This window comes from Amphiprion ocellaris, chromosome 1 (assembly GCF_022539595.1).
Source record: "Amphiprion ocellaris isolate individual 3 ecotype Okinawa chromosome 1, ASM2253959v1, whole genome shotgun sequence".
Lineage (NCBI taxonomy): Eukaryota > Metazoa > Chordata > Actinopteri > Pomacentridae > Amphiprion > Amphiprion ocellaris.
In genome coordinates this window covers 20,283,707-20,307,099 of record NC_072766.1, presented here as the reverse complement: position 1 = coordinate 20,307,099, position 23,393 = coordinate 20,283,707, and the positions used below count along the sequence as shown (strand labels likewise).

The 23,393-nt window shown below is 38.1% G+C and overlaps 1 long non-coding RNA gene across 2 annotated transcripts in view; it reads left to right on the top strand.

Moving 5' to 3' along the window:
* The window catches only part of LOC111571665 (uncharacterized), a 42,354-nt gene extending 19,770 nt beyond the window's left edge, over nt 1-22,584 (top strand). The window contains exon 3 of one of the 2 annotated variants that reach the window (XR_008602791.1): nt 22,481-22,584. This is a non-coding gene — a long non-coding RNA (uncharacterized LOC111571665). Of the gene's footprint in view, nt 1-3,510; nt 3,825-22,480 lie in introns of those variants that run through there. The other variant, XR_002746401.3, reaches the window with a different exon arrangement.
* Nucleotides 22,585-23,393: the final 809 nt, after the last annotated feature.

The window sequence follows — 23,393 nt, the reverse complement described above, 5'->3', positions numbered from 1 at the left end:
TTTCTGAGCACTGTATGTGGCAGGGAGGCTGCAAGTGCTACTAGCTTTGTCTATCAAAAAAAATCAATAAAAATGAAATAAAATCTTGTATATTACATTCATAGGGATTAATAGTCAGTGCTTAAGATAGTATGCAATTTTAAATGAAATCTTTGCAATGATCCTCTGACAGTTTTAGCCCCTGTGTAGCTTTTTAAAAACCCAACATTTTAAATTACATTTTATGTTTAGACTTTAGTCTCTGACAAACAGCAGTCAGTCTTCAAACAGTTTGGTAAAGGAATCACACAACTGACAAATGAACAATGAAATAACAAAGAAGTTATATGCTGGTATGTGGTCATAGAAAGAGCAAAAGACAGGTGAGACAGCAACTTCTGCAGTGCTGTGTGTTTCTGTCTGGAGTGCGGCGCCAGTGGCTACTGACAGTGTGTGTTAAAGATCTGTGTTGTGGCATCATGTCATACTGAACCACAGGAGTTTATTCAGACACGTTCAAGTCTTGGAATTCAAAACAACTGTGAAATTGTTTTTGGTGACCCTGAGTTCTACTGACAGTAAAAAGGGTAATTGCATAAATAACAGCGGGTAAACAAGAATCCATCATGTCGCTGGGTTATGTATTCCTTCTGTGATTTAGCATGGCTAGCAAAATATTCACAGAATAAATTCAAGTTATTATTTTTGGAATCCTTATTGAGAGCAAAATATGCATACAGTTGTATTCATCGATTCTGCATATTCTTAATATTGCAAATTCTTACTTGTATTGGTTAATGTGCCAATTAAGCATTGCGTTTTCATAACACTGTTGCACTCAAGGTGGACAGTTTTTAAAAAAAAATTATCAATATCAAAGTAGCAGAACCAGAAGTATCACGCTTTTATTTCCATGGATTCTTTTTCCTTGTCAAAAATGGGTGCCTTCATAATTTGCAATGCTCCCTAACTGATGATAGTTTGGTTGATAATTTTGTTACATGTGCAGTAGTATGCACCAAGACCTGCAAAATCAAGGGAGTTGCTTTTTACGGTGAAGGTAGTTGGACACAGTGTTTCTATAGTCAGGGAATAAAGCAAAATGTCCTTCTTTTCAGTATATGGTTATTAACTAATCAAGTTTGTATTAACTTGAATCCATCCTTTTATCTTAATATTGATCGTAACAATGGTTGTTTTAGGTTACATCTGAAGACTCGTTTTGCTCTCGCTTTTATTTCTATTACTGTCTACCAATCAGAAAGTGGCTGTTCACATTCATAAAAAATGAACAGTCTGATTAGCCAGATGATCCCCAGGAACAGTATGATGGCCAACCTGCAGTCTGTAGTGCTCCTTCTTCCTGATCAGAATTATGTTTAGCACATTTCTTTGTGATAGTGAATGCATCACTGAGGTGTCCATTTTCTTTCCTAAATGCCAGCCAGTCAACCACAGCAGAGTCTATGGTCTATTTGTGACCGTCCAATAACAAATCCCAAGTTGTTGTCTAAGATAATATGTGTGTTATGCAGAAAAATGTTGACTCGTTCTGTGGGTTCAGTTCTGAAGCAAATAGTTCCTTGTATGTTAGGAAGTAGGAGATGGGTGATTAGGTTGGCTTGCCTAGAAAATTAATGAAATAATAGAAAGGTTTTCAGAATTCACAATGCTTTGCTCAAACTTATCTGGCCTAATTTTTCAAAGCACAGAGGAAACACACAGAATCTATATAATTAATCAGTAATCTGGTATGTGCTTTCTTTCATGTTTATTTGTCTGAACATGTTTGAACCTGCAATACAATACGGTTTCTATGGAGCTACATAGAAGCTAATTAATCACTGCAGAAAAGAACCAAATTCTATTTATAATGCAATGTAATTAGCCTATCTGCATGCATAGAATGAAGCTATGGATACTCATATTGGTTGTTTAGTGATTAAAGATGATTAATTGGGACTATTTAAAGAGTAAAAATAAAACACATTCAGTTTACACCCTACTTTTTCATCATAAGAACATTGAAAGTTTTCCCAAAGACAGTTGAATTTCACAACAAGAAAAGGCAAAAAGTTTTACTGTGACATTCAGTCTCATTTCCATCATAGTAAGAAAACACTGGCAATTTTTAATAGATTTTGACTGAAATCATTATAGTTTTGTCCAAAATAACAAGGTATAGCAAAAGCTATCAGATCACTTATCAAAATCACAATGCTATGCATCTAGTTTTGAAGTACTGTTGTGTGCTTCTTGTCAACATGCAACATCACTGGGAGTTCAGATGTTCAGTGGTTGTTTGACATTGACTGCATGTTGCTTTATTTATATTATATTTGTAGATACAGACTATCTCCTCTTTGTTCCTCTCATTCTTTGAAGTTTAACTGTTCCTCTCCAATATGCAAGCCATCCTTCTTTGCTTTAATGGCACTAGTGGTGTAGCAGATGTAGCTTTACTAAGAAGCATGCGTGGAAAATGGATAGTGCTGAGGTGCAGAGCGTTGCATGATGCTTTTACAACTTAACAAATAATTAATGCGTCCTTCTGAGGAGAGAAAATGCATGGATAATGCATGTATTCAAACTAGTGTGGGATGCTGGCTAGTTAAACTGGAGCTACAGTCAGTGGTTAAATTATCAGATCTTTCCCCTCAGACTTGTGATGAATACATCTGTTTGCATTGTATAAAAGGAGCTGTGTGCTGTAACCAGCTTATCAACAGCATGCTGAATAATGTAATTGAAGCACAAACACGTGTGTGTGTAGTACTATAAACACTCTGTGAGGACTAAATCGGCACGCAAATGACAAGACAACAATACCACCATTATTAAACTATAACTACTAGATTGCAATTATAATCGAATTTGAGTGAATGTTAAAACTACAGATTTCATGGTGACAAATGCAAACAAAATAATTTCTCTATACTGGCCTAAATGACAAGTTGTTTGTATTTTTTTTTTTTAAAGAAATGTTGTGAAGGGAAGTTTTGGATTGTGTCATGTTCACTTACAAGCTACCTTTATTGTGTCCTTCTGACTGCAAGGTATTTCAGAATTAGCATTTTCATGTTTTGTTACCTAGTTCACTTATACAGTCTTGCAGCCTTCCATTTAAGAATAAAGTCTGACAACAAAAGTGGGAGGCTAACTAATTATGTAAAGAAACATTTAAGTATGATTGGGAAAATTGTCATACATGAAGCATTTTCCAACTGCCAAAACATGGTAAAAATTGTTTTTTAAAGTCTGCATTTCTATGTACACATTATCTGTGTATTGTAATTGAGTTAGTACACTTGGTTCTTGCCAAGATATCACCGCCCTCCCCTGGTGCCTAAGCTTTGGTGGACATCCGTTTCAACTGGATATTGCCCAAGTGCTGCAAAAGCAATCTTTGTTTCCCAGATAATTCAACATGCTTATTTCATCTGTAACTACAACACACCTCCTTCTGTGGCTTCAGTGTCTGTTTTACTCCTTCTCCGCCCCCCATTTCACTTGGTTCTTTGTGTGTCTCAGGTGCAGCTACCTCAGCATCCCATCAGAGGAAACTTAGATGCTGCATTGGAATGAAGACTTCTATTTGACATTGATGCACCTTTGTGGTATTATATGCAAATTGAACAGGATGAAGGCGGAGGCTGTTTGATGTGCAAATGATGATTTTGGGGCACTGCAATTGTGCACACCACTGCTTTTCTGTTAATTGCCTTCCCTGTGGAGTCACAAAACTTTATTACAGGAAGAATGAATGTAAGCATAAAGAGAAAGGGTTTTACTTTCATGGTTTGAGCCAGTGGAGTATGTAGTGTATTCAACATCACAATACTGAATAAAATCATAGGCTGTGATTTTAGAGAGTGCTCTACATTTTTGTGCCAAGCAGAGCCTAAGTCTTCTAGTGACAGTGGGATTGCTTTTCAAATACGCACACGACAGCAAATTGCACTACACTAGAATCCCTTTCAGAAGAAGTAAACAGTCACTGTAGATGTAGTCAGGGTTTAAAGAAATGCAACATGTGTGTGTATTGCACTTCTTCCAGCAGCAGCTGTCTGTGTGTCAGGATCAGATACACTCTACCTCACCTTTATCGATTCTCTCAGTGCTACCACTGAAACTGTAATAACTGGATGTTATTACATTCCATGGCTTTATAAAATATCACCATGGCCTAGTACACCACAATGAGGTCAGCCGGGAAAATCCAAACAAGCATTCTATCATTGTTCAGGTAAGCTGCTCACACCTAAATATATTAAGTTATAGTCACTCACATATTGCATTCCCAGTTATACTTTTGTAGTCGCCTGTCAAACACATTGCAAAGAGGTCAGCACGGTTTACAGCCATCTTGCATCGAAAGCCTTTTTTAATGATGCCTTGGAAGCAAGAGAGAGCATAGCTCTTGGTGCACAAAAACAGTTTTAAAGTATATTGGCAACTGAGCAGAAAATTCTGAAACTATATTTTATCCATTGAAAAACATACTTCTTGTCAGGCTCAATGATGATGGAGCTCTGTGGCACTTTCACCAATTGTTCTATGTCAGAGACATAACTGTAACAAGATTATTAGCGACTGTATTCAGTTTAGTTGTTCCAAGTGTTAGTTTTCATCCCCTTGTAATTTGTGCACATTTTATTATATTTCAGACACATCTGGCTGAATCACCTTTGGCAGCAGTGAAAGCCTCAAGTCTTCTTGGGAATTATTCTACAAACTTGGCACACCTTCCTTTGAGAAGTTTCTCTCATTCTTCTTGGCAAAATCATTGAAACTCAACCAGGTTCGATTGGGAGCTCTGTTACACAGCCATTTTCAGGTCTCCCAAGAGATGCTCTATTGAGTTTTGTTCTTTGACTTTACCACTCCAGGAATGTCATGTAATTTTCCCCAAGTCACTCCCTTTTTTTGTTGATGGCATGCTTTGGGTTGTTGTATTGTGGAGATGTAGGCCCTTTTTCCTGCCTGAGATCATTAACACTCTGGAAATGGTTTTCACCCAGGATTGCTCTGTATTTTTGTGCATCCATACGTCCCTCTGTCCTGACCAGTCTCCTAGTACTTGTCACACTAATATATGCCCACAGCTCGATGCTGCCACCACCATGTCTGACTGTGGATATTAATGGTATTAATGAGGTGATGCTAAGTGCTGGGTGTCATCCGCACACAATGCTGGGAATTATGGCGAAATTGTTCAGCCTTTCAGAGCAGAGCATTTTGCTCCTTCTGGGCTAAAAGTTGTTCAGGTGCATTTTGGAAAACTCTCAGCAGACAGTCATGTGCTTTCTCGTGAGGAATGCCTGCTGTCTAGCCACTCTGCCACAAAGGCTTCCCTAATGGAGTACGGCTCCAATGGTTGTTCTTCTGTTAAGGTCTCCCATCTCAACAAACGAATGCTGGTTTTCCTGGACGGTGCTGATAAAAAAGCTTGTTGGTGGTTCCAGATGTCTTAGATTTTAGAATGAAGTAGGCTGCATGCTCTTGGCCACTATCATTGCTGCAGAAATTTGCTGTTTCCCTCACCAGATGTGGGCATTGATACAGTTCTGTGTTGCAGATCTACAGACAATTTTCTATATAGAGAGTTGTGTGCATTGCTTAATCATGTCAGGGGGTGGCCTACAAGCAAGTTGTAGAGCAGCTCAAGGACCATTTACAGAAGCAGCATACAACAGAGCTGAAATGCAAATATCATACCAAAATAGTCTTAATTATGTAAATTGGTATGTTTATTTATTTTTTTAAAATAAATTACCATAACACTCCAAACAGTTTTTGTTTTGTCAATGTGGAGTATTGTGCGCGTATTAATACAAAAAAAATGAACTGAAATCATTTCAAGAAAAGTATGATGCAGCAAAATGTGGGGATGTGTGAATGAAAACCATCTGTGTGCTCTGTATTGCATTTGCCACCACAAAGCATTGATGGAAATGGATGGATTAATATATTTCCTTATATTCGGAATATACAAGAGATTAAATACTTTTTGAAGGAGTTGAACCCTGGTATTATCCAATATTTTTGGTCTTGTCAGTAATTCACTGAAAAGACCAACACATACATAGTGCTCAGTTCATTATTCAGCAGAGGTCTCATCAGCCCAAACGAATGAAAACAGTTGTGTTCTTGTATATTACAGTGCTGGGTTGATGTTAAGATTAACTCGCACTGAACAACAATGTGGCTCACTTATGTGTGTTTTAAATACTTGTTGGACAACATTTAATGTCCCAGTGCATTGCTGCCAGACGGGACTGACAACAAATAGTCCAATCAAAGCCTCAAACATAAAAGCCACCAAGTTTCTTCAGACAGAGGTTCTTCTCTGCCACATTATGCCATCTGGGAGGCATCTAATCCGTCTCAAATTTATTCTACAACATGACAACAACCCCAAACATACGGACAGTCATAAAGAATCATAAAGGGTCCTGCAACAGATGGTATGGCCCCCACAGCGCCCTGATCTGAGCAAAATTGAGTTCAGTTTGGGATTATATAAAGAGACAGATGACACTAAGACAGCCTAAATCTACAGGGAAAAAAAAACTGTGACAGGGTCTCCAAGCTGCTTGAAACAATGCACCTGTAAAAAACAAAACTGAAAATATACCTCGGTAAACTAGTGCTGTTTTAAAGACAGAGGATGGTCACATCAAATAATAGTTAGATTTTTTTCCATTTACTGTACTTTGTATAAGGTAAAATAATTAAATGTGTTATTTTTGAAAGGATTGTCACTAGAGTACTGTAAACTCAGATCCAATCTCAAATCATGTAGTACTAGTGTCATATTGTGCCAATTGTTCAGTATAGATGCCTGGAAAGGCCATGATTTGTTTTGACTGAGACTGCACTAGCAGCAGATTGTCTGATAGGAAAACAGCCAACTTGTGAATTCTCAGCAGCTTGTGATGTTCTTGTAATACGCTCTTGGTCCAGCACCACTGCTTTCTACTATTTTGCTGCAGTGAGATTGTTGTTTGCTCACAATATTTTCAAGACAAGTATATTTTTTTAGCAATATTGTTGCTTAGTTTTTCAGATTGAGAAATAGATTTTAGTGTTGTCTCATAAACTCACAAGAATAAACAGACATTGATCTCTTTTAGCTTGGTTTATTGAAATTTGTCTTTCTGTGAGTGCTCATTTTGTTAATATATCCCAGACATAAATTTAATGCATCCATTCACAACGTGAGTGTACGGTCTCCTTAATGCTGAGAAATTCAATGCATCACAGGCCAAGTTGTGCTGTACTGAGGAACTGAATCATTTGCTCTCTTCACACGCTCACAGCTGCCTGTAGATAAGGCTTTGTCTTGTGTTTTAAGCAGATATTTGACGCAAAGATGGGGGTTTTCTGTGCCTTGGAGAAACGAGCAGTAAAAGGAGTGCAGTAAAAATTGCCAAGGTTGACTAAGGACAGATAAGAGTCACAAATTTATTATAATTAAGCAAGCTGCCCCTGCCTCTCAAGCTGTTGTACTATCTGCTTCCATTAACAAAAAAAAAAAAAAAACAGACCTGAAGAGCAAAGAAAGGCAGTAAATAAATTTTAGCCAGTTATTTTGAGCTAATACAAAACGCATACGAGTTTAGGAACATATCAAGGTGAATCCTAGCAAATGCATTCACATTAATTTCTTCAGAAATTGCTTTGAAATACCCAGTACACATACAGATAAGCAGCTAGATGATGAAGTAGCATGCATGGGTTTGAAGTTCTGACAACTACTGGACTGTAAATTTTGAATGGATGTGGACATTCTTGAGTATTTTTAAGCCTAATCTCTGTTTTGAAAATGAATTAGTTGTTCAATAGTCGGAATGATTTAATTGAATACATTTGCAAATACAAACAATAGAAGTCATGTAAAATTCAAAGACTTTGTGCTTGTCTTGTGTCTTGTCTCTCTAAAACACATGTACTGATGTACAACATTATACTGTATTTTGCCAGATTGAATGGTAATCACAGTAGCCTACTAACTTCATGAGCAGCACCCAGCTAATGTTGTGAGCCATTGCTGTGTTAACCTAAAAACTTAATATTATCCTGTGTGATCATTATTATTATTGTTGTTGTTATTATTTCCTCCTTAGTTTGAAATGCTCTCTAATGTTGTCTGCATTCTGGCTTTTGGTTGTCCCTGATCATTTGACAGAAACACAGAATATAACACAATTCTTGATATGTTTGTTTTCCACAAGTCTGATAGGACCTGTTGATACACCTGCTGCCACTATTAAAACTGTTAATGTGCGGTTTCTTAACTGCACAGAAAAAGTACCATCACGATTTTAGAAATCTGGCATCAACTTGGTTCCTGGTTTTCATCACATACCTTCTTTGGGTGATAGAACTATGTATTATCACTTTTTTCAATATAATGTCTTCAGCCTAACCCCTTTTTCCTAAGTAAAATAAAGCACAGGAATGGCTGTAGTAAATGTGTGTGAGTATTTGTGTTTGTATGTGCAGGAGAGTGCAACCGGGTGGAGGTGTGTATACAGACCAAATGACAACACAACCACTCCCAGAAAGAAAGGTTTCTGAAACCTGACCCTGCGGTATGGTGGGTCTTGTGATTAATAGGTGGGCAGTGGAGGAAGGCTGTAGAATGATTAATTGAGCTCAGACCCACATCTGCAATGTTTTGATGTAAGTGAAGAGAGGGAGAGCAGTTGTGCTGGTGTGACAAGTGTGTATGTGTTGTGGGGGAGAGAAGGCAGCAGGATACTTTAATGAAGTGAGGGGACAACAACTGTGCAGGTGGATAGTAGACATTGGTATACAGTAGGTATTCCTGTGCAGATGGTGTAGTGTGATTTTGTATGATGACTCTTTTCTCTCTCTTCTCCCGTTGTAGCATTAAAACTCAACACTGACAGGAATCCAAACGTCTCCTTCTCACCAATGTATAAATCATTTAACCTTGGCAAGCACAAAACTACAGTTTACAGTTGGGCTTTTGATAAAGTTTAATTTACCCTTGCCTGAGGGGAATGACATTGTGCACCAGTAACTTTCATCTTATTCTGTTCTACTGCTTCCTCAAGTCATGCAGAGTTAAGAAACAGATACAAAATGGTGAGGATACACCTTGAGAGGGAGCATGAAAACAGCCTTTTCAGATGAGCTGCAATTATCACTCAGCATGTGAAGGGCTGAATTGTGCTCAAGAGGAAAGTCACTCTACCACATTTGCCTGATTGAAAATCAGTTCTCATAAACACTGCAATCACCTTTATAGTCTGCCCCAGACAGTTTGATCCTCAGGGGCTGTAATAAACACCCAGGGGAATGCGAGGTGACATGCAGTTGGCGTTTTGTGATAAGAGAGAAGTGATAGCCCACGCTGTCATGAATGTATTTCCTTCAATTGACATTAAAGATTGAAGGATCTAATTAGTATGTAAGCTGCAGTGTGTAGGTTGGTCTACAATATATCTAAACAGATTTTTCAGACTGGCAGAATTTTCTGCTTCTTCAACCACTAAATTGGTCTTTTGAACACTGATGAGTGTATGGTGCATAATTTTATGTAGATAGACTGTCGCAAAATGGAATGTACTATACACCTACTTCTTTCAACGTTTCATAGATCGACTGTTTCTGACTCATCTAAATCGTCATCTTCACCCATGTTATGAGGTAAACCTTGAGAAGCCTTAAAACAATACAATACTCAGTTGAGCTCGGTCAATTGCAGCCACAACACGCTCTGGAGGACCTTTTCTCGTAAAGTCAGCAGGCCACTTTCATAGCTTTTCAGCCATTGCCCACTTTTTATTTTGCTTTTAAGTGCTCATCTACACCCCTACAGTGGTTAAATATGCAATATGTGCATGTGTGCAAGAATACATTTTTAGAAAGTGTTGCTGTATGTTAGTGTCCAAGAATGTGCCTGCAAATAGTTTACCCGTACAAAAATAAAACTACAAAATCTAGAATTAGGTTTTGAAGAACTTTAACTGAAAGTAAGAAAGTGATAATTGAATTAGCAAATTTTTATTATATCATTTAATTTTCAATATTTAAATCCGCAAGGAGCTAAATTGCTAATGTGCAGATTGCAGATCAATGAAGAGCGGAAAGCAATGTAGAATCCACAGCTGTACTTGTGCAACGGTGCATGAACACACATAAGACACAGCTATGAGCACTGTACATCCACTGAATTCCTTTTTTTTTAGGATTATGATTTTGTCAAATACAGGACGTTTTTTTTCAGAAATTAAAAGTTTAGGCTTATTGTTATCATTGAGTTAAAATATTAGGCTTAACTAGAACTTGTCACTGATCTGTTGGCACATGCACAACTTGCCATTGCAATTCACTCTCTATCTATCCAAGCTTGCTTTGTGAAACACTTCAAATACCTCTCTGGAGAAGCAATCAGTGCTCAAAATAGAACTTAACACAATATATGCAGTACTTTGCATTATGTTGTCAAATCAGTCAAAACTCTGCTCGTGACAGAGGTGTCTTTCCTTCCTGCTAAAAAAAAATAAAAATAGAGGCTGATATAATTGTACAGTTTTTAGAGTGACATGTTGCATCTGCTCAGTACAACTGAATGTGACAGGACTAACTTCAGTGCTGTTGTGTTTTTCCTCGGGCCAGTCTAAATGCAAAAGAGATGCAGAGCGGAGGATGAATTCTGTTCTTAGGGTTGCTCTGACTTTATATCTCAAAGAAGCGGGCTTTAAACCCCCTAAAATGGATCCAATTACGAAGAGGGCTTTTTGGTGATGCTTGTGGAACTGTGCGTAATTGTGTAACCCTAATTTTCCTGGCACGGAGGCACTGACAGAGGCCTGTCATCTCCTCTAAGCCTCTTCTTTCAGGCACGATGCTGAAATGAGATCTCGTCTTAGCTGCAGAAATGCTGAAAGTAATATAACGGACACCAAGAGAACAAAATCACCTTCTTACAGAGAAATCCCTTAGAAAAAGGGCTTTAGCTTCCATATCTGCGCTGGTCTCTCAGCTGACATGATGCAGTAAAGAGGGCTATGTGATATCCACTCATGGTACAGTCTAACAGATGAGAGGAAATGTTTCGTCTCTCACAGCTTTGACAAAAATATAATGTCGGCATATAGTTTTTTCAGCTGGATTCAGCGGTTAATTCACATGTAGGCTTATGTATGCAAATATACCTGAAAAAAGCTACAAAAAATTATACCTTGATGAAGATGGAGAGCTGGCTGGCTCGTGTGACTACATTTACCTGATGTCTGCCTCTTCCCTGTACGCTTTCCTCTCAGACCTCGTAAGCAGCAGTAGCATCCTCTGGCATGCCAGTCTAATGGCTCATAAATGTTTTATAGCAGTGCATGATAGTGCAATGACATCTGGCTATTCCGTGTCTACCTCGACTATTGCCAGTTCTTTCAGAGAAAGAGAAGAAAAAATCTGTTGTTTCTCAGCCAAATTTCTGAGAATGAATAGAATTGATATGAATATTCTTTTGCAGTGTAATATAAAATGTAACATAAAACTGGAATTAGTTTGTACCTTCATCTGTGACAAAAATGACCCGTTTACTGTTGTGATATAATTTTACTGATGAGCATGAATTGTTTTGAATGTTTGGTTTAAAAAAATAGATTAAATTTGGGTGAGTGTCTGAATTTAGTGCAGATAGTAGCAAATCTCCTGGCTTTGATCTTTGCAACCATCAAAGAGATCCGTCCTCCCAAAGTCAGACACCCAGTTACATGTGGTACTGCATTTCATATGCTTTGAGAGAACGTCAAGCAGCATCTCTTCATTTCTCCCTCGCTGGTCAGTAGTCTCTGCAAAGCAATACTGTGTGACTGCCTAGATCACAGGCTGCCTGCCACGAGCACATGGTTAGCACAGTAACAAATGTAAAAGCAAAGTACTGCATGTAGCTATCAGTGTATGAATAACAGAATAAAGGCATTGTTTGACTTTCACCTCTTTGTTTCTTACACTATATATCTGTTTTCCAAAAATAAGTTCTCCACTCCAGATAAGGTGCTGTAAGCCTCTGTGCCTGCTCATGCTACCGTACTACCTTACATTTCTGTCCTGCATTAATATATATTGCTTCTGTACCCTCATGTTTGTTCTCTTCAATGTTATGGTTTTGGAGCGCAGAACACGAAGATTATACTTGAACATTACATTGTGGACCTACTGTTTTGTGTCATAATGTTGGGTAGTGTGTCGCATCATATTGTATTGTAGCGTATGTGTAAGTTACCAAGCTTTACAAAGAATCCAGTATATATTTATTATTTGATATATACTTTTCCTGTCTTCTCTGTGGTGTGTTGCTCCTGGAAAACATACAAGGTTTGGGCAAATAACTGGAACTGTCTACCTCCCAGATGTCTGTGATGTATGTATTTGCAGACATAAAACTAATCAAAAATAGCTTTTGCACACAACTTGCAAATAGATTGCATCAAAAAGAGAGGCCCTATTGAGTCAGTTCCAGGTTTATTCAATTTTCCACCCAATATTCTCTGTCGGTATTAACGTGTCTTGTGCAATTTTTGAGTAGAAATAGTTCTGCTGCTTTCCTTTGCCAAAATGACAGTAAATAGATTATTGTTGCTTCTGTGACGCACTGACTACCATTTTTATTTACAAAATTTTATATCATTTTTCATTAGAATCTAATAATATTGTCTTTTGATTTAAAAAGAATGATTTTATATGAAAAGAAAATATACCAAACATACACATGCACCAGTAGATTCTGCTTTCCTTCCCTACGGCTAAATTGCTGGACTGGAGCCCAGTGTTCCTTGCAGCGAAAAGTTATTTTTGTCATGTCAAAGAGGCAAAAGTGTTTTAACCTCTCTCTGTGCCTGTACCCCAGCAGATTTTAGGGTCAGAGCAATATTTACAGTTGTGGCTCTAGAGTGCTGTTAATCTACACCTTGTGCTTCCTACTGATGAAATTACTCCTTCCCTGCAATTCCTCCAGAAAATGAAATTTATTCGACGTTTTTCCATACATTTATTCACTCAGAGGAACTGTATCTGTGAATGTAAATGACATTATGCCTTTAGACTCTCTAGAGGGGGATTTATGTGACTTCTTCTAAATTTGTCTCTACAGTATGGAGCTTTATTTAAAGTGAGGACTTTGAAGAGGCAACGTGGAATTAATATTCTTCTGCCTCATTCCATCCCTTATGTCACTCTTCATTTAGGTGAATTGCAGCCATTTCTGCCAATCAATAACATTTTGATGACAAAAACGTCAACTCTTCAGCCCAAGCAGTACACGGTAATTTGTCATTTACCCCCATGAAGTTCAACATTTACAATATAGTCTCACTGCACCCACGACAACCATCGACCTGTCTTCTGTTTGTGAGATTTATTCAAATGTTGTTTTGCAGCTTTCTGAAGATATCGGCTACAGCCTGCTGGTAATGGTGCACAGTATGAACTGTAGACAGTGATTGCTTGTTTTTTCCATAATGGAGGAGACGACTAAGTGAAGAGACATTTAAAATTGATCTGTTTGCTGAGCAATGGAAATTCAATCCACTGCAGGATTCAATTGATGGACTTTGTTAATGTGATGATAGCTGAAGTTAAATATTTATCACTGGCCTATATGTCATTTTCACCTCATGTGCTAACAATGTTCTACCTATATATTCATATGTGTGTGTATGTACTCATACACATATGTATTCAGTTTATTAGATTGGCTGTATTCATGCTTGTATTCTTCGCTCATAACTTCATTTTGGTGTAGTTTTTTTTTTTGATCGATCAAAATTCCTTGAGGTAAGGCTAGATGATTTAACACTAGAGTGGTTCTCATTCTTCCAGAGAGTTTGAACAATCTGTGTCTAACATTTCAGTTGGCGGGTTGTGACGGTTTTGCTATTCATGAGTGCTCTGTATGTATTAATATTTAACACTGTATGATGTCTCAAGACCTACCCGACATCACAGTGGTATTCCTCATTTATCCCAAACATTTAGAAGTGCCCCGGAGAGTGTTTTTTGTAAACAAACAAAAATTATGTTTGCAATTCGATGTTACCAAAATGTATGGTGTATTTTTAAGGTCTAACAAATGTGCTGAATGCATGTACTTTCTCATAAAACATTTGCAGAGTTGAACTTAGAAAAAAAAAAACTGTGTTGCTTACAACAGCATGAAGTTTTCTTCCTGCCTTTTTTGGTGAATTGATGCACTTCTTTGAATCCTGCAATCACCAGTTATCAATCAGTAAAAAGCATTGGAACCAACAGCTTTTTTTTTTCAACATTTTGGTGCCTCCTTTTCTCTCTCCGTCATTAAGAAATAGCCAGGCTCCAAACAAGGCAGTCTCTGCAGCCTAGTCTTGTCCTGCTGAGGGTAAACTTAGTCCATCTTGCACAGTTGTCATGGCATCCATCTCCCTATGCACAAAAGTGACAAATATCTGCCAGTTACAACTAAATCACTTGATAAAGGAGAATAAATAAATGTAAATTCAATTACCCCCCTATGCTTTTGCTGGCATTCATGCGACATTGGGAGTGTACATGTGGGAATTTGTCGTTCAGCAGACATTGATTAATTATGCCACACACAATTAGCCCATCAAATCGAGTGTGTCCTCCTCTCCTGTGGAAAGGTGATGTCAGAATTTTATGGGGCATTAGGCAGTAGTGCTTCTTGTATTTTCTTAGAGAGCACCAGAGAGTAAGCGCACCGGGGGAGGAGTGCATTTGCAGGCTGTTTTTGTATGAATAGGGAATCATGAGGCCTGCAGGGTAAAGAGAAGGCTAACTGATCCTTTTAGACCAATGTCAATACTGATAGCCATCACAGTTTGCACTCCCAGCAGGGTCCATGGCCTGCCTGTAATGTCTGTGGCATTTCAGTGATTGAGAGAAGAAATGACAGTGAGACAAATTAAGAGAGCAGGCAGAGATTGCTGCCCCTATAGCTCCTCATTCCCGAATGCAAATCGCCCCCTAATATTCACTGCTAAGTTTTTCACAGACAGTGAATAGAGAGAATCGCCCTGGAAATGCAAAGTTATTATGGCTGTTAAGGTTTTGTCATGGATATCAGAACTTGGTTGCATACACTCTGTGTTTAATTTAGCTCTCTATATGCTATATAATATATAATCTAATACTTTTATGTCACACAGACATCTGTCACTAAACGTAATCAAATTCTCACATTTCCCCACAGTGTATCTTTCAGGTTATCAGCTGCGAGTTGTCACAAAAGATGGGATGTTTATGCTAACTACCAATGTCTCTCTTCCACTCACGCACAACAGTGTGCAATGCTAGTCAGTGTTAGCTTGGAAACAGTGTCCCTGAAAAGTCAGCAAATGATGACTCAGACTCCAACACAATCCCATGCGGGTGCACAAACAGCCTTAACTTGTAAAGCCCAACCCTACCCTAACCCCAACTCTTATGTCAATATCAGTGAGACATTGGACTATTTAAGGGACGCAACAGGGAAAAAAATAATGTTAGTCAAGCTATAGTCTTGCATAGCCAGACCTATCTCCATACTTGTACTTTCGTTTATAGTAAAACTGTAATAGCAGTGCACTTTAGGTACCTCATCTGTCTACATTATGCCACTCAATCATGTTCAGTCTTGTGTATGTCCCGTCACAGTTTTTGTCGATGTCTAGTAGGCTACCTTGTCCCTACCTATACAAGTACCTGTGACATGATGCTGACATTTGTTTGAAGTAGCAAGGATCTTCTAAATGTTATTAATAAAATAATATATATATATATATATATATATATATATATATATATATATATATATATATATATATATATATATATATATACATACATACATACATACATACATACATACATACATACATACATATATATAGTGAAAGGTGTAATCTGCAATACTTTTCAAAAAAATGTCTTCCTTCTTGATGATTAGCAGTGACTGCTGGACTGCACAGGGCAGTTGTCAGTCGAAATAAATAAATATCTGTATTCCCGGATTTTCTGTTTTTCTCCGCTCTGATGGTTTTCTGCAATGGCCACTACCTTGCGCTAATTTATAAATTATTTCATGTATTCCACAAATCATTGTTTCCTTTACATGAAATGCAAACCTGATTAATTTCGATGCACAAGGAGATGTCTCCCTAGTCCCTTCACTAGATTAGTAGAAGAGTCATGTAAATGTGAAATATTCTGAGTGAAGATACAGTAATGATTGTGTTGTACAGTGAGGAAGATAATGGCCATTTACTTGTGTGGAAATGTTGGACCATTGTGGTATTAATGTTTTAACATTAAAGTAATTCTGAAGTTTCTATGCCTTTTCACAAGTACAGTTTTAATGAGTAACAGTAAAGATTCACTTGGGAGTTCATTTTACATTCCTAATTTATGTATTTTGCTTTAGATGACCACTGTAAGCAAGAGCGCAATATTTATGTGTTATCTGCCAATGAGGATGCCATAAAAGAGCATAATAAAGTATCAAATAAATTTCTCAGGGAGCTCATAACAAAACTCCCTCAGGCAGCTTTTGTGCTTTTGTCTTTGATTTTGCAACACCAGACATTATGGTTCTCTGTCCAAAAAATGTGCTACAACATCACAGTGGTGTGAAAAAGCCTCTGTTAACCTTGTCATCCTTTATTTCTTTTCTACTTCACAGCCATTTTCAAGATGACAAACCCGAATGGGAGGGTCTTATCAGTTTCTGAGGCTTTTTTTTTTTACAAACTTTACTAAAATGGCTACACATTTTCAGAGTGGACTGGAGTTGTTGTTTGTTCACCTGTTCTTTTTCGTTTTCAGTTTTGAAGGTCAACGTACAGTTAATAGGTACAGGACGTGGAAAAGCATTTCCATGACAACCATTTGCTAAGTGACTGACTATGAATACATAAGAAAACTCAGCAATCCACACATATCCGTTCTGCATGAAAGCGAGTTGCTAGTGTAGGTGAAAGAAATTGCAGCCCTTGCAGTGAGTTTAAAAAACAAACAAACAAACAAACAAAAAACACTTCCAGGAACATCCAGGATGATCAGCAAAGCAGTTAAGTTGCATCTGAATGAGCCTTAGCTTTTCAACTCACTTTACTGGGATCAATTTGAAATAAAAACGCACAATATGTATTGGTATGTTGGTATGTAAAGAAAGGAACCCTGCCTTGAGAATTAAGTGGGCAGATACTGTGCTCCAAGTTAATACCTGCTGCTCTGTATCAAATTTCAAATTGGTTTTGTATTGGTAAAGACATAGATGCAGGCCACACTGTGCAGTCCTTTTATCACCATTTTGCAAAAAAGCTAGACACTGATCTGAGGAAGCTGAGGTGTAAACTGTACCTACAGCACCATTTTAGCCCGTAGCCTTCATGCAGGAAACTATTGATTTCCTCTTTAATATGAAACATGGATCTGCACCTTTCTGTGTGGTCAAGGATAATGGTCTGATGAAGTGTATGTAATATTTGCCAAGCTTCCTTTTGGAGGGCTGTGGTAAAAGCCTGTGTTCTCTCTGCAGTAGGCTTCTGCATGAGCTGGCCAACATGGGTAATCTTTACAATGGTATTATATTACATGCTCAGATGAACGTTGGATTTTATGATCATGCTGTGCGCGGAGCTCCCCCTTGGTGCAGATGGCTTGGAGGGATAAGGTCTGCTCTCGTGTCAGGGAGGAATAGTTATTTCATGTGATAAATACTACTCTCATGCCATTACTATGCTGTCTCTTTTCAGGATAGAACCATAACTCCCTGAAGCTAATGCATGTGTGCGCACGTGTCTGCCCATACTCAGTGACACACTCCCTCATTTCATAGAACATACTACCGTTGAACATCAAACCTGCATTGAAGGGACTAAAGCACTCGAGTCTCATCATAATTTTAACTTAAGTAGGCATTCCTTGTGGTAAGGCATTATGTTTTAACACCACTGTGAATCTCATTCCTCCGGGGAGAGTTATTGATTATATTTAGAATATAGTGTCACAAGGGAATTGTCTTAATGCACAGTTTGTGTTGAAAGCAGGAGACATATGATCATATTTAATGAGATTTTGAAGCAGAAGAGTCACCCTTTGTTTAATTAATGAGATGCTGCATTTACCTGGGCTTTGCTATGGGAGTCCAGTGATAATTGATGAAGGACTAATGTACTTATTTATTTGTCCGTTCCCCAAGGAGGAGGGTAAAAGCTGTGCCTAAAGATACAAGTGTATGGTCAGTAAAAAGCAAAGCCCTTCCTAATCCTCATCCTCTGCCTGCAGTCAACTTCTTCTTCTCTAATCACACACAACTCCCAGCTCTCCTCTATTAATTCCTTCATATAGAACACATCATTATTTAATACCAGCTGCATTGCACTTAAAGCTTAACCTGACGACGCATGGTGATTTTTAACTGATTACCTTTAACCTTATTTTTCGACACTGAAATTACACAAATTTGAATTGCTAACATCAGATCTGTCATTAGTATTATCTTGGCTGTTAGATTAGACTTAAAATATATGCCATGGGACTTACCGAATCCTACCTTAAATAGGCATGTGTGTGTCTTTGTGTGTGATGTGTCAATGCACACAGTCTTCCCTCCTCTGGCCTCCTTTCTGATAAAGCAGGCAATAAATGTGTCACTCAGAGACCAAGGCATGGCTCTAAGGGAAATCTCAGCTCTCTCTCAAATCATCCGTTAGTGAGAGAGAGAGAGAGGTCAGCGAATTCAGTTCTTTTTTTTGTTTTTTTTTGTCTCTCCCCCACTTACCTACAACCATCTGCCCCACGGCCCAGCCCACTTATCCAAACTAAAAGCCTTTAGGAGAAGGAGTGGGCCTACAGTTGTATGGGTCAAGCTGCTGCCTCTAGTCCTGTATTGTCAAGAGTCCTTTAGTTTCATTCCAATCGGTGGTACTTACCTGAGAGATGTCCTCAGATTGTCATCTATGGCATTTATACATAAATGGGCAGCATGAGAGTGACTACTTGGCACTCACAAAGACACAATGACTGTGATGTGTCATGATAAGAACAAATGTAGATAGCAAAAGGAAAAAAAACTGTATATTTGACTTTGATTTTTTAAATGTATGCATTTCATTTACATGAGGAGGAGTTTGAATAGGAATTCTACAAAGAAATGTGTATAATGGAACACCTGCTTGTTGGAAAAGGGTGATGGATAATTTTTGAAATGAGATGTCCAGCAATGCAAAAAACTAATGCCCGATGACTGGAATTATAGCATGAGAGAAAACATTTAGTTTATAAAAGTCACCATATCACTCTAGGTTTATCTTAAAGCAAATCAGTTTCATGGTTCCGTAACAAACTGTTACATACCTCCATACTTCACTCCTATCTATTAGGTAGTTATTGAGAAAGCCTACAGTTAATTAAAATACAAAGACACAAACTCAAAGGCTAAAGCAACATCTTTAGTGGCTGTAGTACGACAGAGCATAGACTAAAGAAGGATTCTGCTTTGTGTCTGTCTGTTATTTGATAGTATACTGAGAAAGAGGTGTGACTCCATCCATCTGCTACATGACTCATTCAGCCTTTTGTAAATGAAATCTCACTTTATTAGCGGTTAAGTTTAAGCATTGTCTTTGGTCTTGGCCTAATAAAATCAATACTTTTCTACAAACATAACTGATAGCTTTCCCCTGACATTTCACGCATTTCCAATGAACACGAGGCAGGTGTAAACACCAATTATTCGCTGTAGCTTTTGTTTGATTACAATCAACTACAGTTTGATTGCAGGCGTACCTTTTGTTTGCCACCTAACATTTGCATGGAGAGGTAATCAAATTCAATAAGCGAGAAGCAGAGAATTGTGTCGGATAAGTCTTAGAAATTAGCTATGATTTCATGGGATTTTTAAAGCTTTGGTTCCAGGGTGTTGTTTGCACTTGGACTGCTCTCAGGTCTCCTGTCAAATGGCCTCTAAAATTCCACTCTGTTTGCAGGATATTGGGCCATGTGGGTCATGACAAATGCACCATTCTGGAACACACTGAAATAGCAGCACATATGTCGAACACGGCTCACACTACATTGTTGGTTGCGTGTCCTGGGCCCAGTCCTGTCAGCCCATACGACTCAAATGTATTTCCTTCATTTCCCACAGTTTTGATTTGGTTCCATCTGTTCGCACTCAGCAAGAGGCTTGAGATATTATTGGACACCCAAGGTTGAAGAAACATGCAGGCTTCCGACCTTTATGAAATGGTGGGTGTGTGTCTTCCAAATATGAATAGCTAAAATGCAGGAATTCTAACAATGAAGCAGCAGATTACAGACTGAGTTTTTAATAGAAACAGTAAGCTTAAATATCCTACAGGCTCCCAAAAAGAAGAGTTAAAAGAAAGCTTAAGAATTTAACTATTAATTTAATGATTTCCAAAGGCAGTGTACCAGATAATGCTGCCGTCACTGCTGTGGAAATTTCTTCTTTGTATTATTGTTGCATGTTATTACTGGCATGCAGGCCTACTGTATCAAAGATTTGGGATGATCAAATAGCTCTTTCAAGATAACAACCTGTAATACTTCACAAACAAGATAATTACAAGTGTTTCACTGAACACACATCAAAGTGAGCGCCAATCCCTTGATGAGTTGGAGTTGGGAGTTCAGAATGCCAAGAGAGGACAAAGGTTCACTTTGTAAACTTATCATTGGGTGTATGCAGGCGTAATACTCGCAGTCTGTCCATCTTTTCTCAGCAGGTTGGTTGGAAGGCAATTACTGTTGATGATAAAAATGTCCCACTTATTGGACTTCTGTGTCAGAATATTGTCCAATCAGACAGAATAATGAGCAGCATGATTCCAAAGGGAGCATCACCATGCTGTGCTGAGGTGTGCTTGAAGGAAACATCTGGCCTGTATCAATGATCAGGCCCCTGTGGGACTGTCATTTTACAAACCTTTATTTCTCTAAACACAAGGAATACTTACATACTCCTCTCAAAATCCATTTTGTTGTTGTAAGCATGTATTGCGAAAACCTGCAAGAGCAATATTTTAACTTTGTTTACAAAAGTGAGTAGGTGGATGATTGTCTAATATCCAAAGCCTTCCAAAGCTCAGTACAAAAGTGAGAACTGTTGTAAATTTATTGAACTGAGGAGACATCATAAACTAAACTAAGCTGGGAGTGGGATGACTGTTACTACTGCATTTTGATTCTAAGGGTTTAAGTCTTCAAAGAATTAAGAGATAAAAGTTTTCATTTGACGGCAGAAGAATGCTCTTGGCCTCATGCCGTTCTTTGCATTAGCTTTGCTGTGAAGTAATATAACAAAATCAAAATAGTGTCTTTACTGTGAAAACACACCCCAGAATGCTGTTATGAAGTTTTCTCTCTTCAGTTCTCAGTCTTGTACAGGATTTGTGCAGACAAACAGACATCAGGCCATTACAATAGGGCACGTGAAGGAAGTGTGATGCATGATAAAGACCTGGAAGAGGAGTAAATGTGTACTGAAGTGTTTCCTCCTTGCGTGCTATATTCTCAGTATCAGTGTAGCTCAGGTGCTGTGAGCAGTTAGTTCTCCAAACAAAGGGTGAAGTGTGTAAAGAGCCAAGAAAGGTTGATGGATTCATATTCTTTTTCAGGTTATCCTGGACGTCTTCCAGAAATAACCCTGTCGGTAATTTCATTACCAGTCTTTAGTACATCTGTTTATTTAGTGACATCAGTGTTGGAGTTGACTCAGTGCGCAAGCGCAAGACGTCGGCTCTAACTGTGATTTTTAATAAGATGTGTACTTAGTTCCTGTTCTAATTAGCATCATACAGAAGCCGACTAATGCACATTTGAGTTGACATTGCTTATATAATTTAAGATTACGGGTTTTAATAAAACCCCCTCTTCATGCTTCATTTCCACTGATCACCAGCTGCTGGGTCAATTGAATAATTAAGAATTTAATTAAGCTACAGTTTGGATCACAATCTTCTAACACAGTCAAGCCTTGTAGACTAAGTATCAGTAGCAGAGATCAAATAGGGAAGGGATGATGTGCCAAGCAAGAATTTAGAGATGTGAGCTCTATCATGCGCTGAAATGGAAAGGTCTGAAGTGGCTTATCTATTTGATCTCTGAATCCTCCGGTTCCACTCCACAGAGTGGGGCTGTTATTTTTCTGCTTGCCCATATTATGCTGCAGATTCCAGTACAACCCTCTAAGGTATGCAGCATTTCAGTCTGTATTATCCCTCTAGACTGCTCCCCTCATCATTGCCAGCATGTAATACAATACTTTCTATTGACTTCTTGGGAAGCAGCTCTCACAGTGAGTTGACTGTGTTGCTATGGTCTAAAGTAGGCTAATTTCACTCAGTGGTGCATGAGTAAATGTTAAATTAAGCTTCTCACCCCTCCAGTATGAGAATATTGCTGTCCATACTATGTGTTGCCGTATGTTAACACACATGTTCCAATGTTTGTTGTTGTGCAGATCTGACTGTCTTTTGGGATGCTCAGTATTGGAACTGAATGCAAAATGAAGCTGAGCGACCTAGCATGGATCTACAGTATATTCAGCTAAAAAAGTAAGTCATATATCATCCCGTGTTCCAAAAATCTATGCATCTTGCAGCTTGGTGGTGTATGAATGTTTTATCATCACAAAGCTCCGTACAGAGAGGTTTTTGAGAAGACCTCACAGAAGTGTGTCATTTAACAAAATACTGGAAATGGAGTACAGTAAGTATTGGACTTAAGGGTTTAGTGGATTACACCACTGTGTTACAGTAACTTGGAGGGCTGATATTTGAGACGGTCATAAACTCGATTGACTGACAGATCAGCATCTCAGCGTTCATGTTGTTTCATCCTGCACTGGAAGAAATCACTTTTTTCCATCAACACAGGGCTGCTAAGATGCCCAGAAACACAATTAACGCTGGGTGCTTCAAAACACTTCATCATCACTATTATAAAGCCTGTTAATTCACTAAAAGGCCATAATGAAGTTATATAAAACAAACATATAATAGAGCCAAGCTAAACGGCAGTAATGTGAGAAATGTGTTATCAAAAATAAAGGTGTTGATAAGATTCAGTGCTTTTGATAAGTAATATGACTCATTTTCTATAATAAACAATCTCCTTTTGTTGCCAGTCTATTTACAAGGCAATCAAAAGCCTTTTGCAAATAAGTAATTCTCAGAAAAGCTTTGTGAGCAAGGAGTTGTTATTGATACTAACATAAAGTAAGAAATGCTTACATTTTCCTTTGAGACAAGCTAATCAAAATAAAACTTATTCCATAGTGTTATCATAATAACAAACACAAAACATCAAATTATTGGGGGCTTTACCAATTGATTTGTTATCTTAGGAATACTTTATGAAGTCTGCCTTATTTC